This window comes from Somniosus microcephalus, unplaced genomic scaffold (genome assembly GCF_052327205.1).
Source record: "Somniosus microcephalus isolate GS21.2 unplaced genomic scaffold, FLI_Smic_1.0 unresolved_chr1, whole genome shotgun sequence".
NCBI classification, from domain to species: domain Eukaryota; kingdom Metazoa; phylum Chordata; class Chondrichthyes; order Squaliformes; family Somniosidae; genus Somniosus; species Somniosus microcephalus.
In genome coordinates, this window is record NW_028225179.1 from 127,480,111 (window position 1) to 127,494,434 (window position 14,324).

At 49.1% G+C, this 14,324-nt stretch overlaps 1 protein-coding gene across 1 annotated transcript in view; it reads left to right on the forward strand.

Moving 5' to 3' along the window:
- The window catches only part of LOC147095827 (E3 ubiquitin-protein ligase TRIM39-like), a 141,944-nt gene that overhangs the window by 68,839 nt on the left and 58,781 nt on the right, over window positions 1-14,324 (forward strand). The gene's annotated exons all lie outside the window — the stretch shown is intronic.

The following is a 14,324-nucleotide window of genomic DNA, read 5'->3' on the forward strand; positions in this document are numbered from 1 at the left end:
GGAAATACTCAAGCGCACCGGCGGAGGCGAGAGGGTCACGTCGAAGGGAGCGTAAACAGCGGCACAGAGCAGTAGGACTGTTTCTGTGCCGTGTGGTTAAAGATGTCCTTTGTTTTGTCTGAAACCCGCTGATCTCCCGTAAGCAAGGGTCTGTGTATTGCAGACTTGCACTCGGCGCAGAATTAGAGGCTGAGGGATGCACCTGAAGCTCGGTGCAGCCATCTACAAATGCAAAATGGGGGACAGCCACAATCTGAGCCCCCCACCCACCCACCTCTCCTGTCATTGTACCTGCCCACTGGGGGCCCAAACACAACGTGCTTTTCCGAGTGTATGTTTCCCAAATGTATGAGGGACAACATGGCCTGAAGTTGTGTACCTCAACAGGGAGGATGTGGAGAGGATGTTTCCTCTTGTGGGAGAATCTAGAACTAGGGGTCACTTTAAAAATAAGGGGTCGCCCATTTAAGACAGAGATGAGGAGACATTTTTTCTCACATAGGGTTGTGAGTCTTTGGAATTTTCTTCCTCAGAGGGCGGTGGAAGCAGAGTCTTTGAATATTTTTAAGGCAGAGGTAGATAGATTCTTGATAAGCAAGGGGGTGAAAGGTTATCGGGGGTGTAGTGTATGTGCCTTTAAGTCAGAACTACTTTTACTGTACCAGGAACACGGGCGTCGACCACGAGCAACCGCCCAGCCGTCAGGCAGAGATTGAACTTCGCAGGGGAGGCTGTGGAGAGCCGGGCTTGGTTCCCCAGCCACGACGAGCAGCAAGAGACCGACGACAGGTCCAGCGCAGACCCTTCCCGAGCAGCGGCGGCTGGAGCCGACCGACGGCGGAGAGAAAGCCGAGCAGCGTCGATGGGGTAAGACAAAGGGTGAAGAGCGCAGGGTGCAGCCAGGGGTTGAACACCGAGCGGCATCGAGAAAAAGAAAACAAACCGGAGAGAGAGAGGGTAAAGAAACAGCCGGGTTCTGGACTGAGCGGTGTCGAAAAAATAAATAAAAAGAAGAACGCGCAGAGCACAGCCAGGGCTCACGGGCTGAACAGGGTCCACGGGGCGAAGAAAGGGGAGCGCGGGAGACGCCATTGAGCCGCGGAGAAGAAGGAAGAGCGCGGGAGACGCCATTTTTAGAAGCCGCAGCGGAGAAGAAGGGCGAGCGCGGGAAGGAAGGAAAGCGCGGGAGATGCCATTTTGTGCCAGCGGAGAAGAAGGGGAAGCGCGGGAGGCGCCATTTTTGACAGTTAACTCACACCCAAGGATGCCGAAGAGTGGCAGTATCTCTACGTTCGACAATGAAGTCAAAGATTGGGCAACATATGTGGAACGTATTGAGGTGTACTGCAGGGCAAATGAAGTGCCAGATGCTAATAAAGCACTGGTTCTGTTAAATTCCATGGGTGCAAAAACTTATGGGTTACTGCGAAATCTAATAACCCCAGAGAAGCCGGTAAACAAGAATTTTGAAAGCATAGTAGAAATCCTACAGGACCACTTAAACCACACACCGCTGCTGATAGCAGAACGATTTAAGTTCCATAAAAGGAACCAACACAAAGACGAAAGCAATGCTGAGTACCTAACGGAACTGCGCAAGCTATCGAAACACTGCCAGTTTGGAGCGGGACTAGCAGATACGTTAAGGGACAAGTTTGTGTGTGGGCTACAAAGTGAAGGAACCCAGAAATGGCTTCTATCAGAAAAGGATCTTACGCTGGGCAAAGCTTTCAGTATGGCAGTATCACACGAAGCAGCCGCAAGGGGCGCTGCAGAGATACAATGGAGACCGCAAGAATATGGCACCAATGAAATGTCCTATGGAACAGGGAAGTGCTATCGCTGCGGCAGAACAACACATGACCAGAAAGACTGTTGGTTCAAGGACCAAGTGTGCAGACAGTGTGGGAAAGCAGGACACATAGCAAGAGTCTGCAGGTCTGGGAAGAAACCAACAGTAATAAATCTCCACAGGAGAAGTACAAAAAGGTACACCAGGTGATGGACAGTGGTTCAGGCGAACAGAAAAGTGACACAGACTCCGGAAGCAAGGAGCTGGGTTGTCTGAAACTACATAAGGTAACCGAAATGGAGGATCACCAGACTATCTGGGTTACACTCAAGATAGACGGAGTCCAAGTGAAAATGGAATTGGACACAGGGTCAGCTCTAACAGTCATAAATCAAAGAGACTACAAGCGGCTATTTTCACACATACCCTTGAAAGCTACAGAGATTGTCTTGAAGATGTATACGGGGCAAAAAGTCTACCCCAAAGGAAAAATAAGGGTGAAAGTGACATATAAAGGCCAGGAAATACCTAAAATGGATATATATGTATTGCCAGATGAAGGACCACCACTGCTAGGATGTGAATGGATTCGGAAGATACAATTAGATTGGCATTCTGATGCGCTATCAATTACTCAAAAGACTGAGGTTAAGCGAGTAACTAACAGGCTTTTATTAACAAGAGAATGAAGATGTGCCTCGAGTGGTCGACCAGTCCAGAATACAGAGGGACTGTGGAGCAGTCACCTTTATACCTGGACTCGTGGGAGGAGTCAGCCGAGGCATGTACAAGCATGTACACAGTGGAATACAAACAGTGGTTTACCACATTCACCCCTTGTTTAGAAATGAGTCCGGCGGGGTGAAGTGTATTAAAAGTTTGTGTATTGGAGTCTCTCCGGAGGTCTTGTCTGCCGCTGTGATCGGCGTGGCGACGGCAGGGGTAGTGAAGCTTCCGGCGTCGAGTCCCGCGTAGGCTGGGGCACTGGTGTGTAGTCCTCATGGGTGTCGAGCGGGTCGCGGGGCCCAGGCGTGCCGCCTGCTGGGGTTGGATATTGGATCGTGGGGGGGGGTGGTAGCGGGGCCCCCGAGGGTGCGAGGTCTCGTATGGAGACTGTGTCCTCCCGCCCATCCGGGTACGCAATGTAAGCATACTGGGGGTTGGCGTGGAGGAGGTCGACCCTCTCGACCAGGGGGTCCGTTTTATGGGTCCTCACGTGTCTTCTCAGTAGGACCGGCCCTGGGGACATCAGCCATGGCGGTAGCGATGTCCCCGATGTGGACTTCCTTGGGAAGACAAACATTTTCTCATGAGGGGTGGCGTTAGTGGCAGTGCAGAGCAGTGACCGAATAGAGTGGAGCGCATCGGGGAGCACATCCTGCCAGCGGGAGGTCGAAAGGCCCCTAGACTTTAAGGCTAGCAGGGCGGCCTTCCAAACTGTCGCGTTCTCTCTTTCCACCTGTCCATTCCCCCAGGGCTTGTAACTGGTGGTCCTGCTTGTGGCAATACCCCTAGCGAGCAGGTACTGGCGGAGTTCGTCGCTCATAAACGATGAGCCCCGGTCGCTATGGATATAGCTGGGGAAACCGAACAGGGTGAAGAGGTCGTTCAGACATTTAATGACCGTGGCACTGGTCATGTCCGGGCAGGGGATGGCGAACGGGAAACGGGAGTACTCATCAATAATGTTGAGGAAGTACACATTGCGGTCGGAGGAGGGGAGAGGCCCTTTAAAATCAACGCTCAGGCGCTCGAAGGGGAGAGTGGCTTTTATCAGGTGAGCCCTGTCTGGTCTATAAAAGTGCGGTTTGCACTCAGCGCAGACTTGGCAGTTCCTGGTCATGGTCCTGACCTCCTCAATGGAGTAAGGCAGGTTGCGGGCCTTGATGAAGTGGAAGAACCTGGTGACCCCCGGGTGGCAGAGGTCATTGTGGAGGGCCCGCAGTCTATCGATCTGCGCGCTGGCACAGGTGCCACGCGATAGAGCATCCGGGGGTTCATTGAGCTTCCCGGGCCGGTACAAGATCTCGTAATTGTAGGTGGAAAGTTCGATTCTCCACCACAAGATCTTGTCGTTTTTGATTTTGCCCCTCTGCTTGTTGTTAAACATAAAAGCAACTGAACGCTGGTCAGTGAGCAGGGTAAATCGTTTTCCGGCCAGGTAGTGCCTCCAATGACACACAGCCTCCACAATAGCCTGGGCCTCCTTCTCAACAGCGGAGTGTCTGGTCTCCGGGCCCTGGAGGGTTCATGCAAAGAAGGCCACGGGTCTCCCCGCCTGATTAAGGGTAGCGGCCAGGGCAAAGTCGGACGCATCGCTTTCCACCTGGAAGGGGATGGATTCATCCACTGTGTGCATGGTGGCTTTGGCAATGTCTTCCTTGATACGGTGGAAGGCTAAGCGGGCCTCTGCCGTCAAGGGAAAAGAGGTGGACTTGATCAGCGGACGGGCCTTGTCCGCATAGTAGGGGACCCACTGGGCGTAATAGGAGAAAAACCCAAGGCACCTCTTCAGGGCCTTGAGGCAGTGGGGCAGTGGGAGTTCCATAAGGGGACGCATCCGGTCGGGGTCGGAACCGATGACTCCGTGTTCCACAACACAGCCAAGGATGGCGAGGCGGGTTGTGTGGAATATGCACTTCTCCTTGTTATACATCAGGTTCAGGAGTTGGGCGGTGCAGAGGAATTTTTCGAGGTTTGCGTCATGGTCCTGCAAGGCATGGCCGCAGATGGTCACATTGTCCAGATATGGGAAAGTGGCCTGCAACACATTTTGATCGACCATCCGGTCCATCTCCCTTTGGAAGACGGAGACCCCGTTGGTGACGCCAAAGGGAACCCTAAGGAAGTGATAGAGGCGGCCGTTTGCCTCAAAGGCAGTATGCTGGCGGTTCTCAGGGCGGATAGGGAGCTGGTGGTACGCTGATTTCAGGTCAATGGTCGAGAAGACGCGGTACTGCGCGATCTGGTTGACCATATCAGCTATGCGGGGGAGTGGGTAAGCATCCAGCAGGGTGTAGCGATTTATTGTCTGGCTGTAGTCGATGACCAGGCGCTGCTTCTCGCCGGTCTTAACGACCACAACCTGGGCTCGCCAGGGGCTGGTGCTGCCCTCAATAATCCCCTCCTTCAGGAGCCGCTCCACTTCGGTTTTAATGAAAACCCTGTCCCCGGGACTGTATCGCCTGCTCTTTGTGGCGATGGGCTTACAGTCGGGGGTGAGGTTAGCAAACAGTGGGGGGGGGGTGACTCTGAGTGTGGAGAGGTTGCACCTAGTGCGCGGCGGGCAATTTGGAAGCTGCTGGCTGCGGACTGTGAGTGGGGGGAGGGGTCCACCGTACGCCATCGTAACACTTTTAAGGTGGCACTGAAAATCTAACCCCAGTAGAACGGCAGCGCAGAGGTGGGGCAGGACCAGAAGTTTAAAATTATCGTACACAGTCCCGTCTACTAAGAGTGTCACCACGCAGTAGCCGCCAATGTCCGCCGACTGGGACTCGGAGGCCATAGATATCCGTTGGTGCGCAGGCAGGACTGGGAGAGAGCAACGCCGCACCATGTCGGGGTGGATGAAGCTCTCCGTGCTCCCAGAGTCAAAAAGGCAGATTGTTTCGTCACCATTTACCTTAATGTCCATTGTGGACCGGGCCAGTTGGTGCGGTCTCGCTTGGTCCAGCGTAACGGAGGCCAGCGTAGGGGTCGGTGTGTCGCTGCGGGTATCAGATGAGGCGGTGTTGGGGGCCTGCTGCGTCCCAGCTGGCGTCCAAGATGGCGGCATCCATGATCCCCATGTGGCTGGATGCGTCCAAAATGGCTGCTGTTCCGGTGGTTTGCACATGGCTGGGGAGGCCCAAGATGGCGGCCCGCACGGCCCACACACGGCGCTGCTGGGGTTCGGGGTGGCTTTGGCCCTGCAGATGCTGGCGTAGTGTCCCTTCTTCCCGCAGCCCAAGCAGATCGCATTTTTCGCCAGGCAGCGCACTCTGGGGTGTTTGGCCTGGCCACAGAAGTAGCATTTCTGGCCTTGGGACACTGCTGCGGTAGTTGGGCCGTTGCTGGGATGTGGCTGGGGTGGCACGGTGCTATGAGACAGTCCTACCGTGTCCCAGGCTGTCGTTCCCCGCGACGTCCACGGTGCAGAGGAGTAGGCATCCATGCCCCGGTAGGCTGCGTCCAATGATAGTGCGAGTTCAGAGGCCTTGTTGAGGTCGAGGTCACTCTGCTCCAACAGTCGCTGTCGGGTGTAATGGGACCTGTGGCCCGCTACAAAAGCGTCCCGGATAAGTTCCTCTGTGTACACGGCGGCCTTTACATCCTTACAACCACAGGCCCGGCCAAGCACAGACAGTGCCTGAAGGTATTCCTCGGTCGATTCCCCAGGTTGTTGTTTACGACTCCCCAGGAGGTGCCTGGCGTACACCTCATTCACTGGGCGCGTGTACTGGTCCTTGAGGAGCTTGAGAGCAGCCGTGTACGAGGTCGCGTCCTGGATGACCGAGTACGCTCGGTGGTTCACTTTGGAGGTCAGGACATCCAGTTTGTCCTCATCCGATTTGACCGTTGCAGCGGAGGCGATCAGGAATTTTTCAAAGCACCTAAGCCAGTGAGCAAACTTGTTGGATGCGTCCGCCTCCCGATGGTCTAAGTCCAGGCATGCTGGTGTGAGGATCTTCTCCATTATAAAAAAATCTTGTTAATAAAATTGATGCGCTATCAATTACTCAAAAGACTGAGGTTAAGCGAGTAACTAACAGGCTTTTATTAACAAGAGAATGAAGGTGTGCCTCGAGTGGTCGACCAGTCCAGAACACAGAGGGACTGTGGAGCAGTCACCTTTATACCTGGACTCGTGGGAGGAGTCAGCCGAGGCATGTGCAGACATGTACACAGTGGAATACAAACAGTGGTTTACCACACATTCCATACAGGCACTGAAGGTTGAGGCCAAAAAGGATGACGACGTCACACCTGGATGACTGTCAAAAATGCTTACCGACGCAAAAGAAGTGTTCCAGGAGGGACTAGGAACACTAAAAGGAATAACAGCAACGATTAAAATAGAAGAAAATGCAAGCCCAAAGTTTCTGAAGGCCAGACCAGTGCCTTATGCGATCAGACCAGCTGTTGAAGCAGAGCTGGAAGGGTTGGAACGTTCAGGAGTACTGTCCAAAGTGGACTGGAGCGAGTGGGCTACACCCATCATTCCTGTAATGAAGAGGTCGTTGAGTAATACGCCTGGGGAACCAAAGAAGGTCTGCATCTGTGGGGATTTTAAGGTGACAGTGAACCCAGTCCTTCACACGGTACAATATCCGCTTCCACAAATTGAGGATATTTTCACCTCGCTATCTGGAGGTAAACGCTTCACCAAAATTGATCTAGCCCAGGCGTACTTGCAAATGGAGGTAGAAGAAGCTTCGAAACAATACCTTACGATCAACACTCATAAAGGTCTCTACCAATACAACCGGCTGGTGTTTGGAGTAGCCTCGGCTCCGGCTATCTGGCAAAGGGTGATGGATCAGGTCCTGCAAGGGATTCCAGGGACCCAGTGTTATTTGGACGACATATTGGTCATGGGCGAAAATGACAGTGATCACCTCGCCAACTTGGAGAAGGTGCTCACCAGATTAAAGGAGTATGGGCTACGAGCTAATCGCCACAAGTGCGAGTTTTTCCAGAAACAGATCTCGTATTGTGGCCATGTCATCGATGAAGAGGGGTTACATAAGTCCCCTGACAAGATTGAGGCAGTAGTCAAGGCTCCAGCACCGGAAAATGTGTCACAACTGAGGTCGTTCCTCGGGCTGGTAAACTACTACCACAAGTTCTTACCAAATTTGTCTACGGTATTACACCCACTGAACACCCTACTGCAAACAGGGGTACCATGGAAGTGGGATGACGAACGTAGACGAGCTTTCCAGAAGTGTAAGGAATTGATCACATCAAAAGAGGTGTTGGCCCATTTCAACCCAGCACTACCAATTCGTTTGGCATGTGATGCATCACCCTATGGTATTGGAGCGGTGCTGTCGCACAAATTCCCAGACGGGTTGGAGAGGCCAGTAGCCTTTGCGTCTCGGTCACTAACCTCAGCCGAGCGCAACTACGCCCAGATTGACAGGGAGGCCCTCAGCCTAGTATGGGGAGTAAAAAAATTCAACCACTATCTGCATGGGCAGAAATTCACCTTGCCGACTGACCACCAACCACTTGTCTCCATCTTTAATCCTAAGAAGGGCGTTCCAGTGATGACTGCACAGCGGTTACAAAGATGGTCCCTGTTTCTAGGGGCGAATCAATATGAAATAGAATATAAAGGCATGAAACAGCATGGGAACGCTGATGGGCTATCACGCCTGCCACTGCCTACGGTGGAGGAAGCACCAGCAGTGGACCCTATCGAGATATTTTATTCATTAATAATTGAACGATTGCCAGTAACAAACGTGGATATAGAGAAGGAGACCTGAAATGATCCGACGCTGTCGCGGGTATATGAATTGACAGTGAGGGGATGGCCAACACATGGCGATTCACTGTTGCCAGCATTCTCATCCAGAAGAGAACAGCTGTCAGTATGCCAGGGGACAGTGATGTGTGGATCCCGAGTAGTGATTCCACCCAAGTTAAGGGAGAGAGTGCTAAATGAGCTACATGAAGGTCATCTGGGGGGAGTGAAAATGAAAAGCCTTGCTAGGGCTTATGTGTGGTGGCCAGGAATCGACCAACAAATCGAAGACCTAACTAAGAGCTGCTTAGGATGCCAGAAGGTCCAAAATGCACCACCACATGCCCCTCTACACCCATGGGAGTGGCCCTCCTCTCCATGGCAACGGGTGCATATTGATTTTGCTGGTCCATTCATGGACTCAATGTTCTTAATAGCAGTGGATGCTCATTCAAAGTGGCCTGAGGTGATAAAAATGTCTTCAACCACTACAGAGAAAACGATTGCAGTCCTACGGACCATATTTGCCAGAAACGGTTTGCCAGAGCAGATTTGCTCTGATAATGGACCACAGTTTGTGTCCGACGAGTTTCAAAAATTTATGAGAAGGAATGGGGTAAGGCATTACACATCTGCCCCGTATCATCCAGCCACAAATGGATTGGCTGAGAGGTTTGTACAAACCTTTAAGAAGGCAATAAAGGCCATGTGCGACGATGAAATTCCACTACAGCATAAGATGGACAATTTCTTATTAGCCTACCGAAACGCGACACATGCGGTTACCAACCAGACCCCGGCCATGATGTTCTTTAACCGAAGTTTGAGATCTTGTCTGGACTTGCTCAGACCAAATGTGCGAAGAAATGTTGAGGACAAACAATTCCAGCACATCAATGAGAAGCCGACAAAGAGCTTCAATGTAGGGCAACCAGTCTTGGCCCGTGACTATCGAACAGAGAAATGGCAACCCGGAACGATATGTACAAGGCAGGGGCCATTAATGTACACAGTGGATGTCAGGGAGAACATTGTGAGATGCCACGTCGATCAGATCTTAGCGTCACAGGAACGCGTCAACCCCATGTCTCAAGTACCTGGGGGTGAACCCGACATACCGGTAGCATCTACTTCAGACCCAGTAGCAGTGGAACCCGATGAACTACCCAATGAAAAGGAGTCAGAATCACCTCTGCACCAAGAACAAGAACCTCCGGAAAGGCACTATCCCGAAAGGGTCAGGAAGCCGCCCCAAAGACTGAATCTATAAATGGACTTTTGTTGTTTAATGTACATATTGAAATGTTAATTGTTATTTAAATATTAGGGGTACTACTAATCTAAAAGGGGAGGAATTGTAGTGTATGTGCCTTTAAGTCAGAACTACTTTTACAGCTCCTGTATACTGTAAGTACCGGCAGTGACCACACCGGTATACAAGTTTTGCACATGCCTCTGTACCCCCAGTCTTGAGACTACCCTCCTCCAGTAAAGACCTGTTTGTTGTTGATGTACAGCATCCGTGTGATTATTTTATAACAGCATATCCTCTGAATCACGGATCCAACAGGGGGTAGGGAGGGAATGTGGAGTAATTGGATCAGCCATGATCTTATTGAATGGTGGAGCAGGCTCGAGGGGCCGAGTGGCCTACTCTTGCTCCTAATTTGTATGTTTGTATGTATGTTCAACGGTAAATGTAGCATCTTCTCAAGGGGAATTTTAGCTATGAGGAAAGATTGGATAGGCTGGGGTTGTTTTCTTTGGAACGGAGGAGGCTGAGGGGGAGACCTAGCTGAGGTGTATAAAATTATGAGGGGCCTAGATAGAGTGGATAGGAAGGACCTATTTCCCTTAGCAGAAGGATCAATAACCAGGGGGCACAGATCTGAAGTAATTGGTCGGAGGTTTAGTGGGGATTTGAGAAGTTTTTTTTACCCAAAGCATAGTGGGGGTCTAGAACTCACGACCTGAAAGGGTGGTAGAGGCAGAGACCCTCATCACATTTAAAAAGTACTTGGATATGCACTTGAAGTGCCGTAACCTACAAGGCTACGGACCAAGAGCTGGAAAGTGGGATTAGGGTGGATAGCTCTTTGTCGGCCGGTATGGACAAGATGGGCCGAATGGCCTCCTTCTGTGCTGTAAATTTCTATGATCAATATTTGGACAAACACAACACTGGCTGAGGCTGGAGACATCAGAAGTGCCTGCGAATTGCAAGATAACTTGATACTGCGCAGAATGTATTTGGAGCTTGTTTTGTATGTATTTGAGCAAAAATGTTTATTTTTAGAAATAATAATCCCGTGATAGTCAAATTCTGCATAGGGGATCTTGGGTCTGCGAATTCACATCTCAGGCAGTGCTGCCCTCCTAATCCCTGGTGTGGAGATGCCGGTGTTGGACTGGGGTGGACAAATGTAAGAAGTCCAACAGCTTTATTTGAAATCACAAGCTTTCGGAGCGCTGCTCCTTCGTCAGGTGAAGTTCGCTGCACAGGACCTCCAACCGACGTTATACACCAGATACATCGACGACATTTTCTTCCTATGGACACACGGCGAAGAATCACTGAAAAGACTACACGATAACATCAACAAGTTCCATCCCACCATCAAACTCACCATGGACTACTCCTCAGAATCGGTTTCATTTTTGGACACACGAATCTCCATCAAAGACGGACACCTCAGCACTTCACTCTACTGCAAGCCCACGGACAACCTCACAATCCTAATCCCTGATAAGGAGGAAGTGCATCACAAAGTGTTGGGGGGTGACGCAGGGGGTACTACTATGGGACACCAATGCAAAATGGGAGTTGGGGGAGAAACAGCATAAGAACATAAGAACATAAGAAATGGGAGCAGGAGTAGGCCAATCGGCCCATTGAGCCTGCTCCGCCATTCAATAAGATCATGGCTGATCTGATCCTAACCGCCAATCTACTATCACAGAACCATCTCCTGAATCTAACAGAATTAGACACACGAAATAGGAGCAGGATCACGCTACACGGCCCCTGGGCCCGCTCCGCTACCCACAGGGCCATGTCCGATCCGAACCTAGACTCATGTCCAAATTGCTGCCCGCTCCCCGTAACCCTTAATTCCCTTTACTTCTAGGAAACTGTCTATTTCTGTTTTAAATTTATGTAATGATGTAGCTTCTACAGCTTTTTGAGGCAGCATATTCCATGGACCTACCACCCTCTGAGTGAAGTAGTTCCTCCTCATCTCAGTTTTGAAAGAGCAGCCCCTTATTCTAAGACTATGCCCCCTAGTTCTAGTTTCACCCATCATCGGGAACATCCTCCCCGCATCCACCCGATCCAACCCCTTCACAATCTTATATGTTTCAATAAGATCGCCTCTCATTCTTCTGAACTCCAATGAGTAGAGTCCCAATCTACTCAACCTCTCCTCATATGTCCATCCCCTCATCCCTGGGATTAACCGAGTGAACCTTCTTTGTACTGACTCGAGAGCAAGTATGTCTTTTCTTAAGTATGGACACCAAAACTGTATGCAGTATTCCAGGTGCGGTCTCACCAATACCTTGTACAACTGAAGCAATACCTCCCTATTTTTATATTCTATCCCCCTAGCAATGAAAGCCAACATTCCATTGGCCTTCTTAATCACTTGCTGCACCTGCATACTAACCTTTTGAGTTTTGTGCACCAGGACCCCCAGATCCCTTTGTACTTCAGTACTTTCCAGTTTCTTGCCATTAAGATAATAACTTGCTCTACGATTTTTCCTGCCAAAGTGCATAACCTCACACTTTCCAGTATTGTATTCCATCTGCCAAATCTCTGCCCACTTACTTAGCCTGTCTATGTCCCCTTGCAGGTTTTTTATGTCCTCCTCACTCACTACTTTCCCTCCCATCTTAGTATCATCTGTAAACTTTGATATGTTACACTCGGTCCCCTCCTCCAAATCGTTAATATAGATTGTAAAGAGTTGGGGACCCAGCACTGACCCCTGCGGAACACCACTAGTTACTGATTGCCAGTCTGAGAATGAACCATTTATCCCAACTCTCTGCCTTCTCTTAGATAGCCAATCCTCTATCCATGCCAGAATATATACCCCCAATCCCGTGATTTTTTATCTTAAGCAGTAATCTTTTGTGTGGCACCTTGTCAAATGCCTTTTGGAAGTTTAAATACACTATGTCCACTGGTTCCCCTTTATCCACCCTATATGTTACTTCCTCAAAGAACTCCAGCAAATTTGTCAAACATGACTTCCCCTTCATAAAGCCATGCTGACTTTGTCCTATTAAATTATGATTATCCAAATGTCCTGTTACTGTCTCCTTAATAATGGACTCCAAAATTTTACCTACCACAGATGTTAGGCTAACTGGTCTATAGTTTCCAGCCTTCTGTCTACTGCCCTTTTTAAATAAGGGTGTTACATTAGCAGTTTTCCAGTCTGCCGGGACCTTTGCTGAGTCCAGGGAGTTTTGGAAAATTATTACCAATGCATCCACAATCCCTACCGCCACTTCCCTCAAGACCGTAGGATGTAAGCCATCAGGTCCAGGTGATTTATCCGCCTTGAGTCCCATTATTTTACAGAGTACCACTTCCTTAGTGATTTTGATCGTGTTTAGCTCCTCCCCCCCTGTAGCCCCCTGTTTGTCCAGTGTTGGGATATTCTTAGTGTCCTCCACTGTAAAGACTGATACAAAATATTCATTCAGTGTTTTTGCCATCTCCATATTTCCCACCATTAATTTCCTGGTCTCATCCTCTAAGGGACCAACATTTACTTTAGCCACCCTTTTTCTTTTTATATAACTATAAAAACTCTTACTATCTGTTTTTATATTTTTTGCTAATTTACTTTCATAATCTATCTTCCCTTTCTTAATCAATCTTTTTGTTATTTTTTGCTGTCTTTTAAAGTTTTCCCAATGCTCTATCCTCCCACTAGATTTGGCTACCTTATATGCCCTTGTTTTTAGTTGAATACTATTGTGCTGTCTTTCCTTAGCAATTTATGTTAGTTTTCCAGTTAATTCAGGGGTTTGTGTAAGTTGGGTCGATTCCCATTGTGTGCCGCCACCTAGTGGATATTTGGTACCTAGCAACTGCAGTAAAAGCGCAGTAAAGTGCAGTAAAGCACAGTAAGTGCAGTAACGTAAGCTACTGTACATCACAGACCTACAGCCACACATGGTCTGGGAAGTTATATTGTCGCCACGCTTGAGTCTTGGATATTATTTGTCTGTAAGTACTTGAGAATGTTATAGATGATTAGTGTACACTATATTTTGCAGAAAATGTTTAGTTTGTAACTTTTCTCTGTAAGCAAACTTACACAGCTAGCCGTGAAGTGCTCGCTCTCTGTCTAGCTGGTTAACTTGTAGCTGTATTTTGATGCACTATGTACAGGGCTAATTTAAAGAGAATGCCTTCCAGTTTGCTAAATGTATATTCACAGTAAGCTGTGTTTCCACGTGTTTGGTAATTTACATGCCAAATGTACTGTGTTGCTCAGGCGTACCTAAATTTGTGTATGCACATCAGTTATGTGCTTGTATACTAATGTGTGCTTCCATTTCTGTGTTGTATTTCAGTTTCACAATAAGAATCTTTCAGTAAAGTTTTACAAGAAAAGTCAAGCCTTGTGATTTTTATGGGAAGATATCAAGTTGTTAGCTACCTGTCTAGCTCTGCATAGGAACGCGCTGCAAGGGCAGAACAACTATCCTTAATTTCTTTACTTAGCCACGGATGGCTGTCTTTTCTTTTACCCCCTTTTCTTCTCAGTGGAATATATATTTTTTGGAAGTTGTAAAATAACTCTTTAAATGTACACCACTGATCATGTATCGTCTTGCCCTTTAATCTATTTTCCCAATCCACTCTACTCAATTCCGCTCTCATACCTTCGTAGTCCCCTTTATTCAAGCTTAGCACGCTTGCTTGAGATCCAACCTTCTCACCCTCTAATTGAATCTGGAATTCAACCATGTTATGGTCACTCATTCCAAGGGGATCCTTTACTAGGGCATTTTTAATTAATCCTGTCTCGTTACACAGGGCCAGATCTAAGG